Raw genomic sequence first — 25,954 nt, forward strand, 5'->3', positions numbered from 1 at the left:
CTCCGCCGGCGGGGACCGGCGGCTCCCGGCTGAACCACTTCCTCCGCCTTGCCCTGTTCCCTCTCCTTGAAGAGCCGGCTGTGCCCCTCTGGAGGCAGGAATAGGTGTCTTCCCTCTACAGCCTGACGGGCTGGCTGCTTGTGGGTAGTAGTATTGCATAAGAATCAAGTTTCCTGTAGGGAAATCGACGACTTGTATTCTTTCTCAATTCCCTCCCATCTTTTTCTAGGTTAAGCCGTGCTTCTCCCCCGCCCTTGCAAAAAAACAAAACAAAATAAAACCCCCGTCCAGCTAGTTCTAGATAGAAATAAACCTCTTTCCTCCTTGACGTTGTTCTTTTATGAACACCTGGTAAACTCGGCCAGAAGTTAAATAATTGAGCCATTGCATTTACTGGATTGTGGTGTTGCTTAATTGCATAGGACAGAATGAACCAATCGAGAGTGGGAGTTTTCTGTACCAGAGCCAAGATCTTGGGTAAATGCAGAGGAGAGGGAAACAAAGACAGGCTGGCTTTGGCGAAGCCATGTGTGCAAACTTTACCTGTGCTGGGGGGTGTGGTTGCACTTAAATTAACAAAATTCAAACTGTCACCCTAGTTGCTTTTTACATGTTTAGTAACATATCACTCTGTTATATCAAGTGGGTGTATGTGTGTTGATACAGTCAGTGGTTAATCATTTTTTTCCTATTAAAAGTGGATATACATAGTGTGTACCTGCTGGGTTTTATTGTGTACATCTAAAGGGTTTATTCTGTGTATGGGTTGTAAATTTTTGGCTGGCTGTGCTGATAAAGCATTGGCTTGAATAAAGCAAACCAGTAATCTTCTCAATCTTTTATATGTGGATTTGGACTGTGTTATGACTTGATTCAGCCAATTTTCTATTTTATTTTATATTAAATATGTCTCTGCTCCCTGAGTCAACACATTTATTTTCTTAGTACATGTGCCAGATTGGAGCGCTAGCAGAAATTTTGCTCAAGCATTTGCATAGTGGGATGGGGGAAAGAAAGTTGTTGTAGATGTTGAAGCATTGATTTTAGTGTGTACTTTTGTTAGCACACCCACCGCAAAGAACCATTAATAAATCATGAATCTTTTGTTTCTAATATGTAGTTCATTTGGGAAGAATAACCATTTAGAAATACCTACGGTTATGACTTGACCCACAAAGGGTTTTGTGAAGTAGGTAGTTCACATAACATTAACCCCATTTTGTAGATAAGGAAATTGAGGCCGAGACACTTGCCCAGGGCAGCAGAGTGCCACAGTGGTGGAACTTGGGTCTTCTGTTCTTTTAACTACTGATGCTTAAGTATTGGGTCTTGATTTAGAATGAGTGTAGGCTCAGCTGGGAAAAGTGTCAGTGAAATTCTAACATATACACTTCTCTGGACAGTAAAATACCAGCAATAGGCTGAAAGACTCCAAGAGAGATATTCAATAAACAGTGTAAAAAGAAGTACAAACAGGACTGGTCTAGGTTATTTTTCTGACTTCTGTGTCTTAACTTGGGAGGTAATTAACTGTGTTTAGTCAGCATAATTTACCATCAGAATTTAGCTATTTGCTAATGGGAAGATATATTTGTCTAGACAAGTTTTAGGTGAAGGGCAGTCATAACCAAAATGTCATTTAAACCAGAGTGCCTTGTGACTTGATTACTATCTCCAGAAAGTTGCTTTCTTCTCCCTGCCTCTGTGTGTTTTGACATTCAGATGTGAGATGGGGCAGAGGGGGTGACCATCATCCCAGACGCCTGAGTCCAGCACCTTTTTAGCTGATGGTTTTCTCAGAGGTGGTGTGCACATCAACAAGTATTTACTTTGTGAAACTTTGTGAAAGTTGCTATGAAGAATAAGACGTGTCTTGTTCACAGAACTTAAAGTCTACTGGGGCAACTTGGTAAATGCTTTAACCATCCAATGCAATGTGTTATCAAAGAGATGGTGAGACGTTATTAACTGTACCGTCCAGCAAAGTAGCTATTGTATATAAAACAACATATAGTACAGATATAGAATATTTCTGTTATTGTAGAAAGTTCTATTAGACAGTGCTACACTGGACATTACAGATCTTCAGAGGAAGGAGAGGTTATGAGGCCTGAAGTTGTCTAGGAAGTCTCCTTGCCAAAGGAGGGATTTGAATTGGGTCCCAAATAATGGGTGGATTTGATAGTGTAAAGAATTTGGGGTGAAGAGGTATGTGGGCACATAACACAAACAAAATCTTGGAGATTAGGAGGAGAAATGCTTACTTTTAAAGGACCTTGAATGCAAGGAATTTGAGTTCTGTCCTTTTGTAAGGGAAATTTTTAAAGACTTGAGGCCAAGGACTGGTGTTTAATTATGGAGTGTCTATGTGGCAGATACGTACCTGGTGATGGTTAATTTGTACAAAGTAAATCATTGCATGTGCCCTCTGCCCTAGGGAAGTTGTCACTTGAATCCAATCATACAGACTGGGTCAGCCTGAAAAGAGAGGTGTCCTGACTGATTTGATTTGGTACTTTGGGTATAGAAAGCACAGTGTGCTTAGCAGGAATGTTTTTTGAAGATTACTGATTGGCTACAAATCACCACTCACATTGTATGTCTTTCATATTTGGGTTATTTATTAAAACCACCAAAAGAGCACTTGAGGAACATCTCCAAGTCCTGAAAAACTCCTGGTGTCCTGGAGCAGCCTCACTGAGATCCAGCAGGATGATATTGCTGGGCTATCTCAGTGTTTGTTGCTTATGGTGAAGAGAATAAATATTGTGATTACATACTTGTTGCTAGGAAACTTGGCTGACTGTAGTGCACTTTAGTCAGGATGGCCAGATGGTACTTTGGTGGTAAATTGTTTGAAATGTCTCCAATTTTTAAAAGGAATAGCATATGAAAAAATAACTTTCTATTATGGTCAGTTTTCATTTGTCATGTTAGGATTATCATAACTCTAATTCAGATCAGCAAACATTATATATTGAGAGCCAATTGTTGTGCTAGGCAGGATCCAAGGTCAAAGCAATATTGTCCCTGTTTTCATAGAACTGGAGGTGTTGTGGGGACCAGGGTGTGTGCTGCCAGTATGGACTTAGTGCAGGGGAGATGACTGGGTAGTAGTTCAAGACTTAGGCTCTGGAGACAAACAGATCTGAGATTGGATCTTGGATCTGCTGCTTCCTGGTCAGCATCGGAGCCTCAATTCTCTTTTTTTTTTTTTTTTTTCCCCACTTTATTTATTTATTTATTGCCTTAGTTTTCTTATCTGTAAAATGAAAGGCTGATAAATGACAGTACCCATCTGGTAAGTACTGTGGAAGATTCAATAAGATAATGCAGATAAAATACTTGATTCAATAAGATAATGTGGATAAAATGCTTAGCATAGTGCCTGGCACATAGTAAGAGCTCTGTAAATCTAAGTTCTTATTAAATGTCCAAGAAAATAAATTAACGAGAGAAAGGCTTTATTACATAGGGGCTTTGTCAGGTGGGAACACCTGAATAGGGTTTTGTAGGATGAATAGGAATTCTGACAAAGTTGAGTGGTAAACAGATGCATTCAAAACTGAAGGAACATGGGTATACAGAGGCTTAAAACAGCATAGTTTGTTCAGGGAGCTATAAGTGGCAGTTCTTAATTTAGGAGAAGTAAACTGAGGGGAAAGGATGCCACAGAGCCACAGCTCTTAAACCTTCTCTTTTGTTAATAATTGGGTTTAAATGTCATTAAAATAAGTTGTTTTGTCCTATTGACAAAAGTAGCTTACATTTAAGTGCTAATACTTACTATTGTTAAAAACTGCAGTATCTCTCTAACTACAAAGTTGGGTAAGTCGTGATTCATAGTAGCCATTAATGACCCGAAGGGGAGAAAGTGTAATTGGGAGATTCTAACCTAACAGGACAAAACTAAATAAATAGGGACTGGGGATTTTCATTGTGGTAGAGGAGACAGGGGCCTATGCATAAAAGGAATAAGCCGGGCAAACTCCAAATTCCTGTTTACACAAATACCCTTGTGATAAGTCTCTTTGAACCTTTCAAAATCTGTGATTACATTCCATTTATTTTAAGAAATATTGAACACATTAAAAATTGAATACCACTCAGAAATTTGAATAGTCCTTTGGAGTTTTTCATGACAAAAAGTGCAGATAATCTGGAAAGCTTGAGGGGTAGGGGAGTGATGAGAGAGTGTCTCAGGAAGAAGCCAACAGGAGGAACCTTAGTTTGAGTCAGGTAAGGAAGGTGGGACATCTTACAGTTTGGGGGTGAGGAGATATCCCAAGTGGCATGGATGATCCGTATGAAACGAGGCACTGATGTGCTATGCACTGTTCACCTGAATTAGGTGTCCCTTCATAGGTCCCTTCAATTAGGTGTCTATATATGTGTGTATGTGTATGAGTGTGTGTATGTGTAAGTGTACACTTATGTAAATTAATTGGAGGAGTAGAGCTTTATTTTTCTGTCCTTTAAGTTTCCTTTGCAAACTAACCTGTATCCAAAATAGCCTTGTGGTTAAGAGGAACCACTCAGCTTCTCCGTGGAACAGGTTCTCTTACCTCAACTCTCCCGTTTTGGATTGGAGGAAGCAGGAAAGAAAGCCAGCTCAGTCGTTCTTGGTCATATGTGGGGCAGGAGGAAGCCAGCAGAGCCTGAAAGAGAAAGTAAACCTTCTGGTAAATAAATGGCTTCCCTTTTGTGGAGGAGGAGTGCAAATTATTAGGGGGATGTTTGGGTAGTTTTTGTAGAAGCCATTTCTGAAAACTGATTTGGATTAGCGAAGGTGAGCCCAATTTAGGAAAACCCTGCCCAGTCCGGTGTCAACCACCTGTTTTCCCGCTTTGTTGATTGATTTTTTTTTAGTTTGCAGATATCCTGAGCTCTCATGCTTGTGAGAGTTGGAGGATTTGAGTCCAAACTTGAGTACCTGCTTAGGTAAAAGCTTCCTAAAATGCATGTTTTTCGCATCTTTTCTAATGCTAATTTTGTGCATTTTCACAAACACTGTTTTTCTAACAGAATCTAAAAGCATTGGTCTTTTCCTTTGTTCTCCCCTTCTCTCTGCCCCCGCCTGCCCCCGCCCCAGTAATCCTTAAAACCTCAAAGCCCAGATGTTAGCTGTGTAATTACCTCTCCTGTAAACCAAACTGCAATACTGCATTGAGTTAGCATTAAAATAGTTGACCATCAATTTTTTTTTCTACTTGTGGTTTAGATACAATAAATATTTATTCTCAGACTGGCTTTCCCTGACAAATCAGCTTTGTATTTGGGACTTTTAAAAATCAATATGTTGTTGTTTTTTTTAAAGATGACCAGTAAGGGGATCTCAACCCTTGGCTTGGTGTTGTCAGCACCGCGCTCAGCCATTGAACTAACCGGCCATCCCTATATAGGATCCGAACCCGTGGCCTTGGTGTTATCAGCACCACACTCTCCCAAGTGAGCCACGGGCCAGCCCTTAAAATCAATATGTTTAAGGAAAGAAAATTTATTGAAACATTAACTAAAATAAAACATAATTAGAATGGTAACTCTCTTATGCATATCAATACTTATTCTTAATTCCATGTGTTATTGTCCTTTTCCATTAAAGTGAATAAGAGTAGACTGTATGTGGGTAGAAGCATGTGGGAAACTTTAGGATCCTAATTATTATATTAAATATTTCTAGGTTCGTAGAGTCATCTAAGATTCCTGTTTCTCAGATGTACCACTGTGGTGCAGGATGTCAGGATGCCAACATGTCAACAGTGGGGGTTTTGAGTGTGGCAAGGACAGGAGGTATATGGGAACTCTCTGTACTTTCCACTCAATTTGCTGTGAACCTAAAACTGCTCTAAAAAATAAAATTTATTAATTAAAAAAAAAAAAAGATTTCTGTTTCGGCAGAAATATCCGAGGTATCCTGGGTCAGAAGTGCCTCATAGATGCCACAGATTTATACCCTCTCTTTACTCTAAGTTTTACAATGAATGTACCATTCATTTATGCCCAGGGAGGATATTTTCCGAGTAATTGGGAATGAGACTGGAGGTAGGGATAGAGAAGATCCACACCATCTCTGGATTAAACTGCTTCTCCCTTCCAAAGCTAGGAAAAATCAATACTAGTCTTAATCACAGATTTGTAGCAAGAATATGCCAGTTCTGTCTTTCAGTTCCAGACTTCGGTTTTCTTTATTGTAAAAGCAATATTTTAGGGGAAAAATTTGAAGTTAATCATTATGAAAGATATGAAGTAAGTGGAAAGTTGGTCTTATCTTCACCTATCCTTCAACTCTCTTTCCCAGGGACAGCTAGTTACCTGTAATTTATCTGTCCAGAGTTATGTCATGTGTATACATGCAAACATATTATTCTGTTTGTTTGCTTGTTTGTTTTTTACTTCCACAGATAGTTACAGATTGTGCATACAACTCTGTATCTTGCTTTTGTGTGAATATATGGGTATTCATATTTTTAAAAATCTACATGGTAGTATTCTAGGCTATGGATATCACAATTTATTTAATTAACTCCTAATGATATGTATAGATTATTTGCAAAATGCAAAGAAAGGAAACATTGTAGTAAATATCCTCATATTTGTCTTTGGGCACATATAAATCTATACATATTTTTTTTAATGTTTAAATCATAATATGCATATTTGGAAATGGGGCTTTTCAGTTAACAGAGTGCACATTTTCCCCCTTAAACATTAGTTCTGGGAGGATATCCTGCTACCTCATTGAATGAGTCTGTCTTTCACTTGGGCAGGCAGATATTGTTGTCCCCCCCCATACTCCCCCAATTTTTTAAAAGCTTGCTATGCATATACCTATAATGCCAGGGCCCAGCCTATTAATCTCAACCACTCCATCCCTAAGACACAGCTAACCGTTTTGTATATACTCCATTGCTCCTTTGGCAAGTGGGGGAAGGATCTGTTTTTGTTTTTTTGTATTGTTCCCATGTATGAGTTGCCTATTGATGTTTGTTTGAGTTGTCCATAGCAGCAGTTTTCAGAGTATAGTCCACAGACCCCTGAGGGGTTTCTGAAGGGGGTCATTGAGATCAAAACTATTTTCATAGTATAGTTATTTGTGTTTTTTACTTAGTTGGCATTTGTACTTACACTAGTCAGTGTACTTGCAGAAAAAATACTGGTTTTACTTAAGAAGGTCCGTGATGAAACAGCAAACAATATTAATTCCATTATCTCTTGACCCTTGAGAATGTGTCTTTTTTTTTTTTTTTTTAAGATGACCGGTAAGGGGATCTTAACCCTTGACTTGGTGTTGTCAGCACCACGCTCTCCCAAGTGAGTTAACCGGCCATCCCTATATAGGGAACCGAACCCGTGGCCTTGGTGTTATCAGCACCGCACTCTCCCGAGTGAGCCCCTGGCCGGCCCTAGGATGTATCTTTTTGATATTCTGTAATGAAATGGGAAGCATGCATAAAGCTCTTCTGTTTACTGAAGGATGATGGTTTTCTCAAAGAAAAGCACTTGTAAATTGAGTTGTGATCTCAAACTAGCTAGCTGCTTTTTCCATGAAACACCATTTTTACTTGAAGAATGACTGGCAAACCAACTGGGATATTGGCAGACATTTTCTCGAAAATGAAAGAAGGGAAGCTATGTGTTCAAGGAAAACAACTGACAATATTTGTTGCCAGTGAGCTTTAGAGAAAAAAGTAGAATTTGAGAAAACTTGTATCCACCACTGTGAGTTGACAACTTCCAATATTAATATTTTGATGTTAACAAATGTGATATTTTTGATAGTGAATAATGAAATGTGCCAACATTTGGAAGGTCTGTATATCTCTGAAACAGTATTTTCCAAATGACTAATCATGATATTACAAAATTATGCATGAAAAACATTCTGTTAAAATATAAGATATAAGTAAAAACAAACAAAAAACCCAAAAATACAAAATGCAGGTTAGACTAATAGAACTTAATGTAACTGAATATGAAAAGTTTGGTGTGATATCAGATTCCACATTGAAACCACGACTTGTTGAGTTTTGGTGTAGTATTAAAGAAAAATATCCAAAATTATCTGAAAAGGCTGTGAAGCCAAATTTTCCTGTGTACTTCAACCGAAACAACATACTGCAACAAATTGAATGCAACAGTAGTTATGAGAATCCAAGTGTCTCCTATTAGACCAGATATTAGAGAGATCTCCAAAACTTTGAATAATGCTCTTTCCACTTTTTTTGTTTTGGAAAATGTAGTTATTTTTCGTAAAAATGTTATTTATGTTAACATATAGTAGTAGGTTTGTTATTTTTTCAAAAAATTAATAAATATTTTTAAATTTCTCAATTTTAATTTCTAGTATGTGTAATTTCTAATAGATAATTTCTTAATTTGTAATAGATAAGCAAGTTAATTTGTAATTTATAAACAAAAGATCTTCGGGGTTCTTGATTTTTAAGGGTATAAAGGAATCCAGAGAGCAAATAAATTTGAGAACTGTTGGTTGGTATAAAGGTTTTAGCATAAGAATCCCTGGGTTATTTGTTGTTTGTTTGTTTTTTTAGTGGCTGGCCAAGCAAGGGGATCCAAAGACTCTTGACCTTGATGTTATCAGCACCATGTTCTCCCAATTGAGCTAACCCAGCCAGCCTCTGGGATATTTGTTTAAAGAAAAAAAAAAAAAGAGAGATTCTATGTATCTGCCCCGGAGGGTCTGGTTTAGTTTATCTAGGGTCATGTTATCAGGCATGCCAGGTACTCTGATGCAGGTGGTCTTTGGTCCTTAGTTTGAGACACACTGCTCTATAAGGACAAGTGACTATAAAGTCAGATTAGTGAAGTCATGTCCACAGGGTTTAGAAATCATTGTTGTTTTGGAGATAAAGGTAAATGATGATTGGTTCAAAAACAAACAAGCAAATAAACAAAAAAAGCAAATGCTGGTGTAGACATGTAGTAAATAAGGGAAAATGCTTTGGAGATTTATTTTTATTGTTTACCCTTCTTGGTATTTATGTGCTTGAATATTAATCAAGAATGGATCATGACTAAAGAATCATAACTTTACCAGACTAATGTTCAGTCTGGTTTTGTGGATAGAATATCCGTGAAAATTTTAAGGTAGTTTTTGACTGCTTATGTTAATTTTTTGTTTTATTTTGTTTTGTTATTTTAACATGTATTGATAGAAAAAAAATAAAGGGGAGGGGAAGCTTCCAACATCATTCAGGATAACTATTTCCTAGTATAAAAAGATGTGTTAATTTCTCATGTCTTTAGATTTTATAAGCAGTGTTGATTTTTTTCAGACATGCTTTAATAAACTTCCATTTATTACATATAATAAATGTAACATCATTTACATAACATAATAAATATTATGTACATACAATTTACTTAAATTACACATAAGCTCATTTTCCTTTCTTTTTGTAATTGTTTGTATAACAAATTCAAAGAAAAATTTACTTGTCAGAGATCATATAGGAGAGATAAGACTTAAAAAACAGATAATTTGACTCCACTAACCTGAGAATTTGAAGACTCCAAGTTTGTGTTCTGGCTCTGCCATTATCTGTGTGTAGTCATTTAACATTCTGTCCTTATCTGTAAAATGGGAATAACACTTGCTTGACAGCGTTGTTGTATTATCTTGGCCACCTCAGGGTTCTCTTGCTGAGTGATTGACTGGAAAATCCAATGTGAATTCATGCTTCAGGTCAGGTTCTTTATGGGTGTGATTTTTAGAATTTAGATCATGAGCTATCCCCAATACAAACTGGAATAGTGTTTCTAAATTCTTCACTATCTTCTTTCTAAATATGTATTCTTTTTCTTTCTAAATCATGGACCATCTCACTAACATTGTTGGATTATAATGTCATGAGTAGTGGAGTTTTCTTAGCCCTCTCTGTGTGGGAGCTTATCTCTGAAGAGTACTTGCATCATCCTACAAAGCCATGGTGTACAGTGAGGTCACTTATTTTTCTCAATGTATTATTCATTTTGATAAGATTTTCATAGAAAAACCTGTTTAATTGAAGAGAAATGTCATTTTCCATCTTGAATATAATTTAAACTTTATGGGTCAGGTTTTTCTTTTCTTTCTTTTTTTTTTTTTTTTTCCAACTTAAGTAATAAAAATTTATGGAGAATTCCTGGGATGGTGGTTATCCATTACATGGCCATACCACAGTTTGTTTATTCATTCACCTGAGGGACATCTTGGTTGCTTCCAAGTTTTGGCGAGAATAGAACTGCTATAAACATCTGTGTGCAGATTTTTGTATAGACAGAGGTTTTCAGCTCCTTTGGGTACATGCCAGTGAGTGCATTTACCCAAATGCTGAATCATATGGTAGGAGTATGTTTAGTTTTGTAAGAAATTTGCAAACTGTCTTCCAAAATGACTTCCATTTTGCATTCCCACCATCCTGTTGCTCCACATTTGGTGTTCCTCACGAAATTTGGTGTTGTCAGTGTTTTGGATTTTAACCATTTCAATAGGTATGTAGTGGTATCTCATTGTTTTAATTTGGAATTTCCTAATGACATTGGATGCTGAGTATCTTTTCATATGCTTATTTGCCATGTGTATACCCTCTCTCTTTTTTTTTTTTTAAAGATGACTGGTAAGGGGATCTTAACCCTTGACTTGGTGTTGTCAGCACCACGCTCACCCAGCGAGCTAACTGGCCATCCCTATACGGGCTCCAAACCCGTGGCCTCTGTGTTATCAGCCCCACACTTTACTGAGTGAGCCACGGGCCGGCCCCTGTATACCCTCTTTTGTGAGGTGCCTGTTCAGATTTTTTGCCCAGTTTTAAACTGGGTGGTTTGTTTTCGAGAGTTTTAAGAGTTCCTTGTATATTTGGGATATATTTAATTTTTTCTCTCTTAAAACTTTATAACTGGCATAAAATCTTCTAGAACTCAAGTGCATGCAGAAACAAACACTAGGATCCTTGTGGTTGGTGTACTGGGGACAAGGAAGTACAGTACTTGCATCTCCCCTTCCAATAATTTTACCTTTCAAACACTCTTGTGTCTTGATAAGGTTGGCCATTGGTCTACAGTCCAGAATACAGATTTAAATACTGATCTTTATGTTTAGAATAATCTCTCTGCCCTTATACCTAATATTCTGGATAAGTATTGATTCCTCCTTAGGGTCTGAACATTTCTGAGCTTAGGTGGATTGGAATAGTGAAGAAATAATCTTTTGAGGGAGGAGGATCACTATTTCTAGAGGTCATTCTTCTTGGGCTCTTATTAATCACTTTTTTTTTTTTTTTTTGTCTGATTAAAGGATAATGGTGAAAAGATAGTCTCCCAAGGGGTCCCAGGAGCTTTTAAGGCAGTCAGTCAATCCTAGGAAGAAGTAATGAGAGTAGTTTGAGTGCCTTTGTGGGATTTCTAGGTGGATTTGTCTTGGGATTCAGAAACATTAACCTAATTGAAGGAAGAGGGGGGATGGTGGGCTAGTGTACTGCTTGTGATCTCTGCATTACCAAGTTCAGTGGATACTACTCTTTGCCATTTTGCTCACCCTTTCAGTGGTGTTAGACACCGTTGAACACTTCTCTTTTTCTTGAAACACTGTCTTCTGGTTTCTGTGGCAGTATATTCCCCTTGTTGTCCTTCAGTCTTACCGGTCCATCCCAATTTCCTTTCCTGGTCATTCTTCTTTAACTGAACTTGAATGCTGAAATGCCTCAGGCCTCTGTCTGGGTCTTTTGTTTCTTCTCTTTTTCTATATTTTCTCATCCATCACTTTGGCCTTTACTGTGACGATGCTTTAACCACCCTGATGACTACAAAGCGTGTATCTCGTGACCAGACATCTCTGGATCCCCAGCTCCTGCATCCTGCTGCTTATTTGACATTTCCTCTTGGACAGCTTGTAGCTATCTCCTATTTATTTATCTTGTCCAAAACTTAACTCTTTAACTTTCTCTCCACAAGCTTGTGCCTCTCTCCCCACCCAGCTTCCTACCCCATTGTGCAAGCCAGAAGTCTAAGAATCCTCTTTAATTCCCCTGTTCTCTCATACCTCTGCTTCCATTCAAATCATCAGTAAGTCTTGTTGGTTCTACCTCTGAAGTTTTCTCACATCCCTTCACTTGCCTTGTCCTGACTTCTGTTTCCACTCTGAGGTAGACTAGATACCCTGAAAACCCTCCTGTACACACCACCTAGAAATGCTCGATAAACTGAGCTCTCAAGAAAAACAGGGACATCTTCAGAAGCAATAAACAAATATAACCGCACCAAAAAAAGAAGCATCAGGGGCAGGGGACATTTACTTACCTCCATTACCAAAGATTTTTGGTTTAACAGCCATTCTAGGCAGAGAACAAGGCCTTGGTCTTGGTGAGGAGTTGGAAATGCAAGTTTCCTAAAAGAATGCCTTAGCGTAGCCCTCGCATTTTAGGGTTTGAATCTACACTTATCTTTTAGGTCCTGGAAACTCCAAGCTGAGATTTTAACATAAAAAAGTCTGTTTTCCTTTAGGATTCAGAACAAATAATTACTTCCTCCAAGAAGCCTTCCCTGACTATGTAAAGTATGCCAACCAGATCCTGGTCACTCAGTATCCTGTCATCTTTACTGCTGTTATCACAAGTGGCAGTTATCTTCCTAGTTTACCTGTCTGTGTTTCTCCGTGTCAATGAGGGCAGAGACTATTCACTATAATATACCCTGCCCTTGGTTCCAGACTGAGTATTTTTCTTTTTTGAATGAATAAGTAAATGGGTGAATGAATTGATTAAGGAGTTTCCTTCTGAGGGAAGATAAAATGATGTTACCTAATTTTTATTTTATTTTGGTACTAAGCATCTCACTTTAAAAAATAATTTTAATTTTTATCCAGGTAACACGTACAAATAACTTAAAAATCCAAGAATGCTTATACTGAAATGCTTATGTTGAAAACAGCAGTCTTCTCTTCCATCCCTCCTCACTTCCAAGTATTGCTTCCCAGAGGTAGTCACTAAAAAGCATTTGGTTTTTTCTTCTGGTATTTACTTCTATACTTCTAAGTAATATACTGATATTTTTGATATATCAAATTTTAGACACCTTTTAATTTCCTATTATGGTTGATGAAGATTTCTATTGTAATCCCTGTTCTTTACCAAACTCACAATACAATCTTCATAATTTTTACCTAAAACACAGTCAGTGCATTTTATTTTGAGTGAATAAATATTTTTTGCTGATAAACCAAGTATTTACTATGATTATATTGCTTTTCACAGACAAATATTTATTTTTCCCAGGGTTCATATTTTGGATCAATTGAACAATTTTTCTCTGAGATGTATTCAATTGAAGAATTTGTCCCTGTATATCTGTACTAAAACATACTAAAACCAAAAGTCAAAACATCACATTACTTAGCAGGAAATTGTTCTGATATATACAATAAAAACGAATTGAAAGCATTATTTCCAAATCTTTCCCGCCACGTACATTCAGTCAAACACGAGTCCGACATATGCCAGTGAACTCCTCCCCACGGTCCTGCACTTTGCCTTACATTTATTCCAGTAGGACTCAACATTTTTGGTATACATACCAATAGGTGACACGAAATGGAAGTTGGGATCGTTACGGTTAACCTGAGTCTGCTGGAAACCAAGGAGAGGCCGCATGTCACATGCAGCCCACGAGTTAGAGTCAATGGTAGAAAGCAGTGTACCTTGAAATAAATGTCTATCGGGAGAAATGAAATGAAAATTTTCATTTTTTCTCAAAATGAAGCCACTCAAAAAATTAAATGTGAATTTGACTTGTAAGTGTTGATCACAGTTTGAAGAATTTGACCTACAGGGACAAATTATTGACTTGATCCAATATTTTTATTTTTAAAAATTTGTTTAGTTTTCTCGTACCTATTGCTAACTTTCCGCAAATGTTCCAGCAGGTCTCTCAAATGCCTGGCCATTTACTTCAGATATTTAAACACATTGACAATCTACTACTTTCATTATTTTCTTGGTGACCTCTCTGTCCCCCCAGCCCCTCAGTCCTGCTGTGAGCACCATTTACCTTGCTGCTTTGGAGTTATGTTCCAGGGTGTTCCTCAGAATTGTGCATTCTTCTTGTCCTGGTAGGAACCCTGGATCTCCTATTCTGTGTTACTTAGAGTTTAGCAATGTACCTGGTAAAGAGGCACTTAAATGTTCAGTGAAACAATGACATCTCTACATGTGGCCTAAATGTCACAGGCTAAATGTTGACTAGAAAATCTCTGACAAGTGATGTATTTTGCTTCTTTACATTTTTATCTATTGAGGCCACAGTTGTGTGATAAATTTTTTAAAAATCCCAACAACAAAATATTTCTTTTGTGGAGAATAACATCTGTGGCCCTATTTTTCTGACTGGGTAGATGATTTTTGTAGTCTTTGCAGTCAGACTTTTTTTTTTTTTCTTCTCTAGCCATATTTTTCTACTTGTAAAGTTGGAAGCTTGACCCACTTCTTGCCTCTTAAGTTATGTTGTAGGGGAAGCACCCTCGACTAACAGTTGAGAGGTTGTCTATTAGATGCTCTTGATGATCACATCGATGGTCTATTTCCATGTCTATAAAATGAGGAGGTTGGATTTATATATTTTAAGGGCTCTTAAAATATATTGAGTTGGAGCCCAAGTTTCTTGAGGGTAAAGCATTGAAAAACAGGTGGTAGATTTACTGTTTAAAGAGATTTACTGTTGACTGTATGTTGGGTCTTAGACCTATCACTTTGGGGATATCTCAAAATAAATTTACTCATCCAAGTGGTTTATGTTTTTGTTTTTGTTTTTAAAGATGACTGTTAAGGAGATCTTAACCCTTGACTTGGTGTTGTCAGCACCACGCTCTCCCAGTGAGCTAACCGGCCATCCCTATGTAGGGATCCGAACCCGTGGCCTTGGTGTTATTAGCACCACACTCTCCCGAGTGAGCCACGGGCCGGCCCTGCTGTTATGTTTTATGAGATGCTTCATTTCAGCATCTACATGTCAATATTTAGTGTTGGTCTAATTTCTTAGTTTCTCAAATACTACTAACAGGCATATGTCATGAAATAACCTTTCAGAGGACAACAGGGTGTTAAAATCTCATTGTTACAATTTGAAGAGAAACAACTCTACCTGATTACAGTTTAGCTTTATAGGAAAAGCCTTATATTTTAAAAACTTTCTTTTGAGACTTAGATTTTATTTTGTATTTTTATTTTTAAAGATTTCAATTGGCTTTATTGTGATTCTAGAATCAGGCCACATGTTATCCCATAAAATAGAATAAGTGTTCCTGAGGCTTAGATTTTAATATAAACTCTTCTGTTGGGAAACGTTGTATATTTGCTTTGCCACTTAGAGTAAATTTACATGAAGTACTGTACCTATTAGCTCATGCCTGTGAAAGGCCAGTTTATTCCATTATATGAAGTAATTAACCTCTTATGGTACTTCTGTCTTCTCTTATGTTAAAAGTATGTTACAGATTTTTTTAAAAAATTATTTTGTTTTTGACAGATGGCTGGTATGGGGATCTGAACCCTTGACTTTGGTGTTAGAACACCGGACTCTAACCAACTGAGCTAAGTGGCCAGCCCTAATTTTTATTCGTTTATTCAACAAATATTTGAGCATTCTCTAGGTGCTGGGGAAGTAGCCATGAATAGAAGAAAGTCTTTGTTTTTGTGGAGCTTACACTCTAGCCAGTGGTTGTAGAAAGTGATAGAGAAAAAATACATGACATATTGGAGGGTGATGAGTGCTGTGAAGGAAAACTCACCTGGGGAAGACGTGCTTTTTTAGATGGAGCAGTGTCAAGGACATTTGTGTGGAGACCTGAATGAAGTGAGAGAGCTAGCCATGTAGCCATCTAGGGGAAGAGCTTTCCGAGTGGAGAGGAGAATGAGTACAAAAGGCCTGGGGCAGAAATGGGCATGGTGTGTTTCAAGAGTAGAGAGGAGACAGGTGTGAGCAAGGGGAGAGCTGCAGGGGTTAGGGCCAAGAGGCCTCCAGGGGCAAAGTGAATCATCTGGTGGGCCATGGTAGGAGTTTAGGTTTTTTTCTGAGTGGGTTTTGAGTAGAAGAATGAAAAGATCTGACTTATATTTTGAAAGGATCTGTAATGTGGAGAATAGACTGTAGAGGGACAGGGCTGAAATCATCGAAAGCAGTTAGGAGCGTAGTCCAGCCGTCCAGATAAGCGATGCAGGTGGCTTAGAGTAAGGTTGCGGCAATGGAGGTGCTGAGAAATGCTGACATTCTAGATTTATTCTGAAGGTAGAGCCAACAGGGTTTGTTAATGGATCGGATGTCGGGGAGGGAGGAAGGAAAAAAGAGGGGGAGGAGAGGGAGATTGGAGTCAAGGCTTATTTCACGGTTTTTAGCCTGAGCATTTATGAGAATGGAGTTGTCACCTGCTAAAATGGGGAAGAGTAGAGCGGAAGCTGGCTGGGAGAGGTTTTTAATGAAGGAGTTGGTTTTGGAAACATTAAGTCTGAGATGCTTTTTAGACTTCCAAATGGACATATTGAGGAGGCAGTTGGATATAGGAGTCTGGCATTCATGAGAGAAGATGGGGCCAGAGACATAAATTTAGGGATTGTCAGTTTACAAACATTATAGGGATGAATCATTTAGAAAGTGAGTGTGTAGAGAAAAGACGAGGTTTACTACTGGGGCTGGCTGGTTAGGTCAGTTGGTTAGAATGCAATCCTGATAAAACCAAGTTCCAGGGTTCAATCCCTGTACTGGCCAGCTGCCAAAAAAATTAAAAAAGGAGGTTTACTATTAAAATAATTTTAACAGCAAAGCGTTTTCCTTTAAAATTGTGAGTTATTTTCTCATGGAAGTTGGACTCTCTATAAAGACTGCATTGAATTACTATGTTAGTAAAAATATTGTTCTAGTAACCAAATGCAATAGACTACCTCAAACATAGTAGCATACAACAGCAACCATTTTATGCTCACTGATTCTGTGGACAGGAATTCAGGTAGGAAAAGCAGGGAAAGCTTGTCTTTGCTCTGTGATGTCTGGGGCCTCAGCTGGGATGACTTGAACATATGGTGGCAGTAATCATCTGGAGTTTTCTTCACTCACATATCTGATGCCTGGGCTAGGATAATTCAAAGGCTAATTTCAGCTGGCACTGTGGACCAAGTGCCTACACGTGGCCTCTTCTGCCTTGGGTTTGTGTCTCACGGAGTGGTGGCTGTGTTTTCCAGAATGAGCCTTCCGAGAGAATCAGGCAGAAGTGACATAGTGCTGGAAGTTGCCCACGACACTTTCACCATACTGTTAGTTGGAGCAGTTATGGGCCTAGCCAGATTCAAGGGAAGTGGAGAAAGACCCTCTCCTGTCAATGGAAGGAGTATCAAAAAATCTGGGGTCATGTTGTCCAACTACCACAAATGCCTTTTGAATTTGAGGTTCTGTCCCAAACCTATAGTTACTTTGAAGGAGGACTTAGCCTTTACTTCCTGCTTGTTTAGAGCCTGAAGTTTATTCACAGTTGAGAGAATAGGGCCTTTTCAGGTCTTTTCTGAGGATGCACCCAGCCCTGGGCATAAGTTTGACTTTCTAGATTCGTTCTAATACAGGATCCACAGATATGGATTCTCAGTCCCGGTTATACCTTGCTCCATACTAAGTGACCAGGATGTCCTTAATATCTCTTGTAGGGAAAGTGACCTGAATAACTCTGAAAGGTTCTTCCTTCTCTCCAGTAAGCATTGAGCTATATTATGGGTTTGTGACTTTGAGATTCAGAAATTTAAGTTCCCTTTATCTGCTTTATTTAAATTGCTTGTCTTAGATGAATGTTAATAACTTACACAGCATTTTAGATCAGTGGATACTTTTTGGGGGGTGGGGCAGCTGGCCAGTACAGGGATCGAAACTCTGGACCGTGGTGTTATCAGCACCATGCTTTACCCAACTGAGCCAGTCCCTAGTGGATACTTTTGTGACTCTTTTATTTGGGCTTTGGCCAAAGATAACAGTACCTATGGGCTTTTTCCAGCAACTTGACCTTCTCTTCCCTTCAGTTGCCCTCAAGCCTAGAAATTTAGACATCATGATTTGTTTGCCCAACCTACAATTGTTTAAAACGTTTGGCAGCCTTCTTCTGACTCCTGTGAAGGTGAGTCCCTCACCATTCAAAGCTTGCTTTGCTTCTCTCCAAACTTCCAAATTCTAGATAACCAATCATACAGCGTATTGCTGATCTTGTTTTTCTAGATGTAGTTGCCATATTGGTGCCATGCTTTCCAGTATTTTGCCCATCAGTCTGTTGAGTAGAAACTTTTGAAACGGGGAGGTGTTATCTGTGTGTCTGTGCAAATGTGAGCGAAGGACTATCTAGGAAATGTTACATAGGAAACTATATAGGAAATGTTCATTTGGTGTTGAATATCCAGGTACAAGCTGTAAATCAGAATGATCCATTAGGCTCCTCAAATGGAGGAGATGGAATCAAAACCAACAGAAAAAGGCCTCAGACACACAAGTACTGTGGCATCCAGAGTTAAAGCAGTGATTGTAGTAGAGGTGGGGTTGGGGAAAGCCTCTCTAAGAGTCAGGAAAGGGACATATAGTGTCATCAAAGAGGAAAAAACATTTTAGGCAAGAATATCCGTAAGAAAGGAACAAAGTCTATGGGGTGGGGGGTGAGGAAGTGATAAGATGACTTGAAGGAAGACAGCATTTATGAAAGTCATCTTGAGGCTGGAGAGAGGAGCTGGAGGTGGCTAAAGTTGGCTGAGTAGTTAGGGAACCTTAGACAAGGTTAAAAAGATTTTGGATTGGACAGTGAGAAGTGAGTATATGTTTTTGAGTTGAGGGAGTACTGTGATTTTACTCTTATTGAAAGGTCACAGAAGGATCATTCTTGAATTTTTCAAACAGCAAAACTGAAAGCGTTGGTCTACTCATCAGAATACTTACTGGGTGCAGTGGCTTACTCAATTTAGTTGTAATTCATTCCAGTGGTTAATTCATTTAATACATATTTTTTGAGCACGTGTTATGAGCCAGGCACTATGCTGGATGCTGGGGTCAGGGGCAGGACACACTAGCAAGCAGAGGTCAAGTCTCTTCCTGTCTTTGTGGAGCTTGCAGTCCAGCGTAGTGCTTATGAGTCCAAGTAATGGCGTTACAGTGCTTGAGTCCAAGCGATGGTAATGGTAATAGAAGGAAGGCCTGTGTGAGGGCTTGTGGCAGGCAGCAGCTTGGTATTTGAGGAGATGAAAGAAGGTCAGAGTGAGTGAATGAGCTTCACCAGCAAGTTGGTACCAGCTGAGCGGGAGAGGCTGGGCCAGCCAGACCACTGCATGTTAATACCACTTACAAACACTTACATATGTGTGCCAGCTCTGTCCTAAGTGCATTGTGTAAATTAACTCATTTAATTCTTACAGTGATCCTGTGAGGTAAGTTTTTTCCTCCCTTTTCTGCACATGGGGAAACTGAGGGCACAAAGAAGGTAAATAACTGGCACTAGCTATGTGGTGGAGGCAGAATTAAAATCCGAGCAGTGTGGCTCTAGTATCTATGCTGTAAGCAACACTGTTTTGCCTTAATATTACACATATTGTTTTTCAGCCTAAGAACAATGCAGTCATTAGTGGGGCTTTAAGTAGGGGAGTGGCAAGATCAAATTTGTAACTTGAAAAAGTCTTTCTGCCCATAGTGTACAAAATGGTCTGGTGGGAAGCAAGCCAATGTAGAGAGACAGTTAAAAGCTCTTGTCCTAGCCCAGGTGTATTTTGGCTCTGAGGTTTCTGGTTGATTTTCTTTCGCCTTTGACTCCTTTCCTGAGGTGATGGCAGGGTTTATCAGTCGGCTAGAGTACAAACCCTGAACTTTTTTGAGTTAAATATTAACTTACTTTCTTTTACTGCAACATTTATTCTTGGGTTGCAGCAACCTTCCAGTCTTGAAAATTGAGCCTGACCATAATTTATAGACAGAGTAGTCTTTAGAGGCCATCTAGCCTGGTTGCTCTTTCAGTGTCGGAATTACTGCTGTGACATTTCTCAGGGTGAGCATTTAACCTCCATTGAACACCAAATGCAACAGGAGCCTGGGAGGTTGTCCCTTACTCCTCCCTTTCTCTGTGTCACTTAGCCCTTCAATCAGTCACCAAGCCTGGTCACATCTACCTCTTTAATAATTCTGGAAAATGTCCACCTCAAAACATTTTCAGTGCTGCTACCCACATGCAGCTGCCACCATCTCTCGCCTTGATTATTACATCCTGAAGGATCTTTCTGACATTTAAGTCAAATTGTCACTTATCTGCTTAAAACTTTTCAAAGACTTCCCATTGCCCTTGAAAGAAAATTCAGATTTCTTAGTAAGGCTTGCAAGAGAGGCTTCTCCAGTCTCATCTGATGCCATGGTCTCCTGGTACAGTCTCTACGGTGCTCTTCATTACAACTGCCTGCACCCCATCCCTGAAGATTAGTATTCAGTTCATCTGGGCTGAGGACCAGCATCTGGCTTTTCTGAGCTCCTCATGTGATTCTGATGTACATCCAGAGTTCAGCCTTCATCTTTGCTCTAATTCCGAGGTTTTTTTTTTTGGCTTCATATTAGCATCATCTGAGGAGCTTTAAATTTCAAAACCTTACTCCCATCCTCAGAGATTCTGATTTGGCATTTGGTTTGGTTTCCAAGCATCTCTATTTTTGTTGTTCTTGTTTTTAAAATATCTGCCCTTGTAATTCTAATCTGCAGCCAGGGTGAGGACCTCTGTGTACAGAAGGTATAACTCCAGGGGGCGCAGAATTTGGGAGTAGATGTTATGGGGAAACAGATTCTTATTCTGGAGTGATTTACCCTTTCATATACAGATCTCCAAGTATTTGAAGAACTACTCTTCTGTAATTTATCTTTGTCTCTCCCAATCCTGTTTCCTGCTGCCCATGTCTTTTCCTTGTTGGGCAACAGGACTTCTTGGACTCCTCATACTCTGATTACCTCCCTGGATGTTTTTTGTTTTTTTTTTTCCCTCAGCACTTCACTTAAATTGTGATACACACAATTAGAATAGCATTCCAGGACCAGCCTGTGGCTCACTTGGGAGAGCATGGTGCTGACAACACCAAGTCAAGGGTTAAGATCCCCTTACCGGACATCTTTAAAAAAAAAAAAAAAAAAGAATAGCATTCCAGATGTGGGCCAGTTATAGCAGGACTAATAGGTCCTTTAATCTGAGCACTATTAATGTCTATTAAAATACGATAACATCACACTGGCTTGGTATCATATTTGACTCATGAGTTTCTTAAAAATCAGCTAGATCCCCATACCACCCAGCAGCAAAAAAAAAAAAAAAATCAACTAAAACTTCCATTATGGTTAAGAGCAGGAATTCTGAAAACAGACTATTTGGGTTAGGATTGCAGTTCCATGCTTTTACTACCTGTGTGACTTTGGGTAAGTCACTTAAAATTCTGTGCCTCAGTTTCTCCTCTGTGAAGTGGGGATAAAAATAGTATCTATCTTATAGGGTTGTTGTAAAAATGAAATGAGCAAATACGTATATGTCAAGTGCTTAAAACAGTGCCTGGCGTATGGTAAGAAATATATAAATTGTAGTGATAATCGTTACTTAGTTACTGCTCTTTAATTGAAGTTCTTATTTTTCATCTTTTTCTTTCATTTTGAGAATAATAAGTGTTTTCACCTTTAGTCTCTTTAGGACCTATGTCTATCCTAGGTGAAATATGTATGGAGATAATTGATCAGGACACCACCCAGCCCTCCTGTCCTTCCCTTTTCCCCTTAAACACATACGCCAAATCACAGCTTTACTAACTCCCTCCGTCAGGATATGATTAAAAAAAAAAAAAAAGCCCATTAAATGCATGTATTTTACATAGCAGGAAAAGCTAAGAAATTATCACACTCAACACCTAGTGGGTGTGATGAATTCACCTGTTTCCATGCTTCCCAGGGCATGGAGAAAATAGATTTAGCATAAGAAATGCTGATGAGAGGGATGTCATGGAGAAGGAAACATATAGCGGTACCAAGCACTTAGCACCTAGCACAGTGTGAGAGGTGTGCTGCACCTCCAATAGTTCTTTTAACGTTATAACGATCCTGCAAAGGAGGGATAGTTCCTTGTTTCACCGAAGAGGAAGCCTGTTCAGTAGTGAAGTAACGTTTCCCCAAACAAGGAGCTAATAAATGGCACACAGGGCTTCCGCTCAGCCCATCTGGTATCAGAGTCTCTCGTGTCTTTGGTTGGGGGAGTGGAAGTGCTGCTAAATGGGGAGGTCATCTGATGCACAAATTTGGTCTGTTTTGTATTTTTTTGTTTGCAGAGCTCAGAACTGTTCTTAGGCAGCTTTAACCATACACTGTGCACTCAGTAATTAACAAAACATGTCTAGTTGTGTTACTTTCAGCTTAAAGGGAATTAGGTTTGTTATGTTCTTGCTCCTTTAATCTGAAATATTTGTGATCAAATATGGTGCCTATTTCAAATCAAGTGTGGAGACTACATCAGTTTTTGGTGCTTTTAAAAAAATTTCTTAACACTGTAAAATTTGAAATAGTAAGAGGCCTTGACAATTCATAGTTGTCAGAATCTTTTTCTCAGAGATAGCTGGGTAAACTCTAGATTTGGGGAAGTTCTTTGGATTTGTTTTTAAATTCTGATTGTCCTTCATGAATCAGAACATTAGATTTTCTTTCCTTTTTGCTGTTCACATTCTTGGTGGATTCTGCCTCTGTAAATCTGATACATTTTATTCTCTGTATTTCTGGATGTAAACCAGATACAAAGGTAGTTATGGTGATAAGACTTTACAGGCTTGTTAAGAATTGGAAAAAATAATGTGCCTGGCATGAGATTCTTTAATTCTTCCAGGAAGAACGTGGGATAGTAGACTTTTTTGGATTAGAAGTGCTCCAGACTGTCATTAAAAACTGTTCTTTTCCCCACTTCTCTGAGCTCTACTCCCCAGTAATTTAGTACTTCTTTCATATATTCAAATTTTGTCATATCGATGCCAGAGGTAGGGTCTGGGGAGGCCCAGTAGTCAGCCTCAACCCACCCCATCCTCTTACCAGGTTCCTGACTCTGCCACAGGAAAAAATTCAAGAGCAGAGTCACAGAAGAAAGTGAGAACAGGTTTATTATAAAGAATAAGAGATATAGATTTCACAGAAAGAGTGTGGCCTAGCTCCAGAGTTTGAGCAGGACCCACACCAAGTTTAACACATAAGTAAAAAATACATTCTTAAAGTTTAGTAGATAGTGCAGGCTGACTCAAGAGCGTGAGCAGCCACCTGCTGAAAGTAAGTTTAACACAAAAGTAAAGCATACCCTCCTCAGCCAGCATAGTGCAGTTTGGCCCCAGGAAAATGAGCAAGAACCCTGCCTTCTGCCTGGATTCAGCTTTTAATAGTTTCACTATCTAATACATATTCATAATATCTAATGAATATTCAACTAAGGGGGTGGTTGCCTGTTATGTAACATAGTCTTGCACATGCTCAGTTGGTCTCTTTTTGGAGCATGTTCATTGGTCAAATCCTACCACATGCAGCAGATATATTCAAGAATATTCCGTGCTCTTTAGCGCCTCTAGTGGAAGGTCATTCAAGGGATAAACTCCACTTTACTGAGCATTCTTGGCCACCAGCATTATGTAACCCTTCTCTACTGAGCATGCCCAGCCACTGGATTTGCATAAGCCAGCCCCCTTGAAGTCTCAATTTCCCTGGGTTGGTGCTGGAAGTAGGTCTAACTAGGAACAGTACCTCTCCTCTAGGGGAGGGCCTGAAGAGGGGCTTGAGACCTTGGGGAGTGGCTTGAAACCCAGAGGTGTGTCCAAACCCAGGGAAACTGAGTACATCCTATCTCAATATTAGTAAGGAATTAAAATTCAGGTTCTCTTATATGTCTGTTCATTTTCACAAGGAAATGCTATTACTTGTACTTGAACGTATTTGAACATTACAATAATTATAGTAATTTGTTTCAGATTGGGCATTCAGGTATTAATGTTTTGTCTTTTTAGGAAATCAAAACTAAGTTTATGTATAGACTTCTTACTGTAAAGGCAGATATCTAGTCTTAAACCTTATATAAGTACTACTTGGACTTATAAGCAATGAAATTGTGTATGTTTACTATGTAAGTGTACTTATTTTGATTATCATTTATTTGAAATTCCAGAGCTTTAATGTCTAGAGTAATTATGAATGGCTAAACAGTTAAAGCTACAATACATAAATGTGTACTCACTGCCATCCGTTACACCAGTTATCCTACAATGAAAATTTCATGAAGGTTGAATGTTTTTCTCTAGCATTAATTGTCTTTTCTTTTTCTAATTTTTTTCCTTCCTAATCTACTTTGAGAAGCTTGCAGCCACCTCAGATTATTTTTGGCATGTGGTATGGTGAGAATAAATAAATGAGAGTTTGCAAGTGTAAATAAATTTTGTGGCCCTCAATGGGTTTAGTAAGATTATACAGACGGTCCCTTGATTTACAGTGGCTCGACTTAGGAGTTTTTACTTTATGATGACGATGGGTTTATTGGGATGTAACCCCATTGTAAGTTGAAGAGCATTTGTAGCTGTTTTGTGGCTTTAAACAAAAATCTCTTCTCATAGAGAAATGTTTACTATATAATAGCTTTAAAAGAATATGATGCTGTATTAATACTGTTAACTCAGGGCTTGTTTTTTTTTTTTTTTTTTGGCAGCTGGCCGGTATGGAGATCTGAACCCTTGACCTTGGTGTTGTGACACCGTGTTCTAACCAACCGAGCTAACTGGCCAGCCCCCATTAATCTCTTTTGTAACTGATCTTGACTGTGTTTCTCAACATATCCCTTGGTTTCTTTAGACTGGAATATATAAAAGAGAACTGTGATTTCGGACAAACTTTTTTAGTGATCTTTAAAGCAAAAAGTTCCCCATTAGACAATAGTTGTTTGCCTTATGAGTTGTTGTTGGTAGGTTATCCCCAAGGGGCTAAGAAATTTCTGTTTTGAAAAGTCCAGAAAGTCTCCGGTGATGTGCTGTTTCATTTTTATTTTTCTTCTCTCTTCAGTTTTAGAAAACAGGATCACAGTTACCTTTCCTTTATATACTAGCATCTACTATCTGCTAACCTAAGCCCAGTAAAAACTTTGAGAGAATTAAGCCCTATGTAATGCCCTAAGCCAGCCGCAGTGTGAAATGAATTGACTTCTCTCCTATGTACCCAGAATGGTATTTGGTACTCAAATTGTTACACATATCACTTTGTGTGTCTGGGGTTCGATTAAGTGGTTATTAAATCACAGGTTTAGAATTATTTTGTAGATAAGAAATATTTTAGTTAAAACTTATTGGAGTAACTTGTAATTTGAAAAAACTAGAATTAAGATTGTGAAATAAAGTAGGCTCTTTCAAATTTTTTCCAGTAAAACAATCACAGGAAAGCTTGTTGGAAATGATTTTCCCAGACAATTTAGCTAGTTATCTCTTAAGGATATGCTGTTCTTGTGAAGAATATTTGATCTGATTGCCCAGTGTCTGCTGTTAGTTAAACATCGTTTGCAGCTAAGCAGCCTATAAGATGACTATTTGAGTATATGCCCTCCTTGAAAATACTACCTGCTCTTGGCTTTAATTTATAATAATATTTTTCTATGTAGGATAGCTATTACAATATTACTTATAGTGATTAGACTAAGAAGTAAAACATAAAATCAGTCATTCTTGGTGCTTTAGTTTTATGGAAAAAACTACTAAGTGGTTTCTGGTTTAAGAAACAGCACAATTATTGTACTGCTTACTAGCTAGCCATACTCTGTCCCCAACTAAAACACCAAAACAGCAGCAACAAAAAAAGCCTCTGAGTTATAGACTAGAAATGAGTCAGATAATTTTCAACAACTTACAATTTTTTTTAATGATATGTTAGTTTGAAATGCAAATATTCATGC

At 38.5% G+C, this 25,954-nt stretch overlaps 1 protein-coding gene across 5 annotated transcripts in view; it reads left to right on the forward strand.

The window, feature by feature from the left end:
* Window positions 1-25,954, forward strand: part of STAT3 (signal transducer and activator of transcription 3) — a 57,241-nt gene that overhangs the window by 687 nt on the left and 30,600 nt on the right. Inside the window, exon 1 of one of the 5 annotated variants that reach the window (XM_063109525.1) lies at window positions 4,868-4,941. The exons of the other annotated variants lie outside the window; for them this stretch is intronic. The gene's annotated coding sequence lies outside the window, so the exon portion shown is untranslated. Of the gene's footprint in view, window positions 1-4,867; window positions 4,942-25,954 lie in introns of those variants that run through there. 5 annotated transcript variants of the gene reach the window in all.

This window comes from Cynocephalus volans, chromosome 10 (assembly GCF_027409185.1).
Source record: "Cynocephalus volans isolate mCynVol1 chromosome 10, mCynVol1.pri, whole genome shotgun sequence".
NCBI classification, from domain to species: Eukaryota; Metazoa; Chordata; class Mammalia; order Dermoptera; family Cynocephalidae; genus Cynocephalus; species Cynocephalus volans.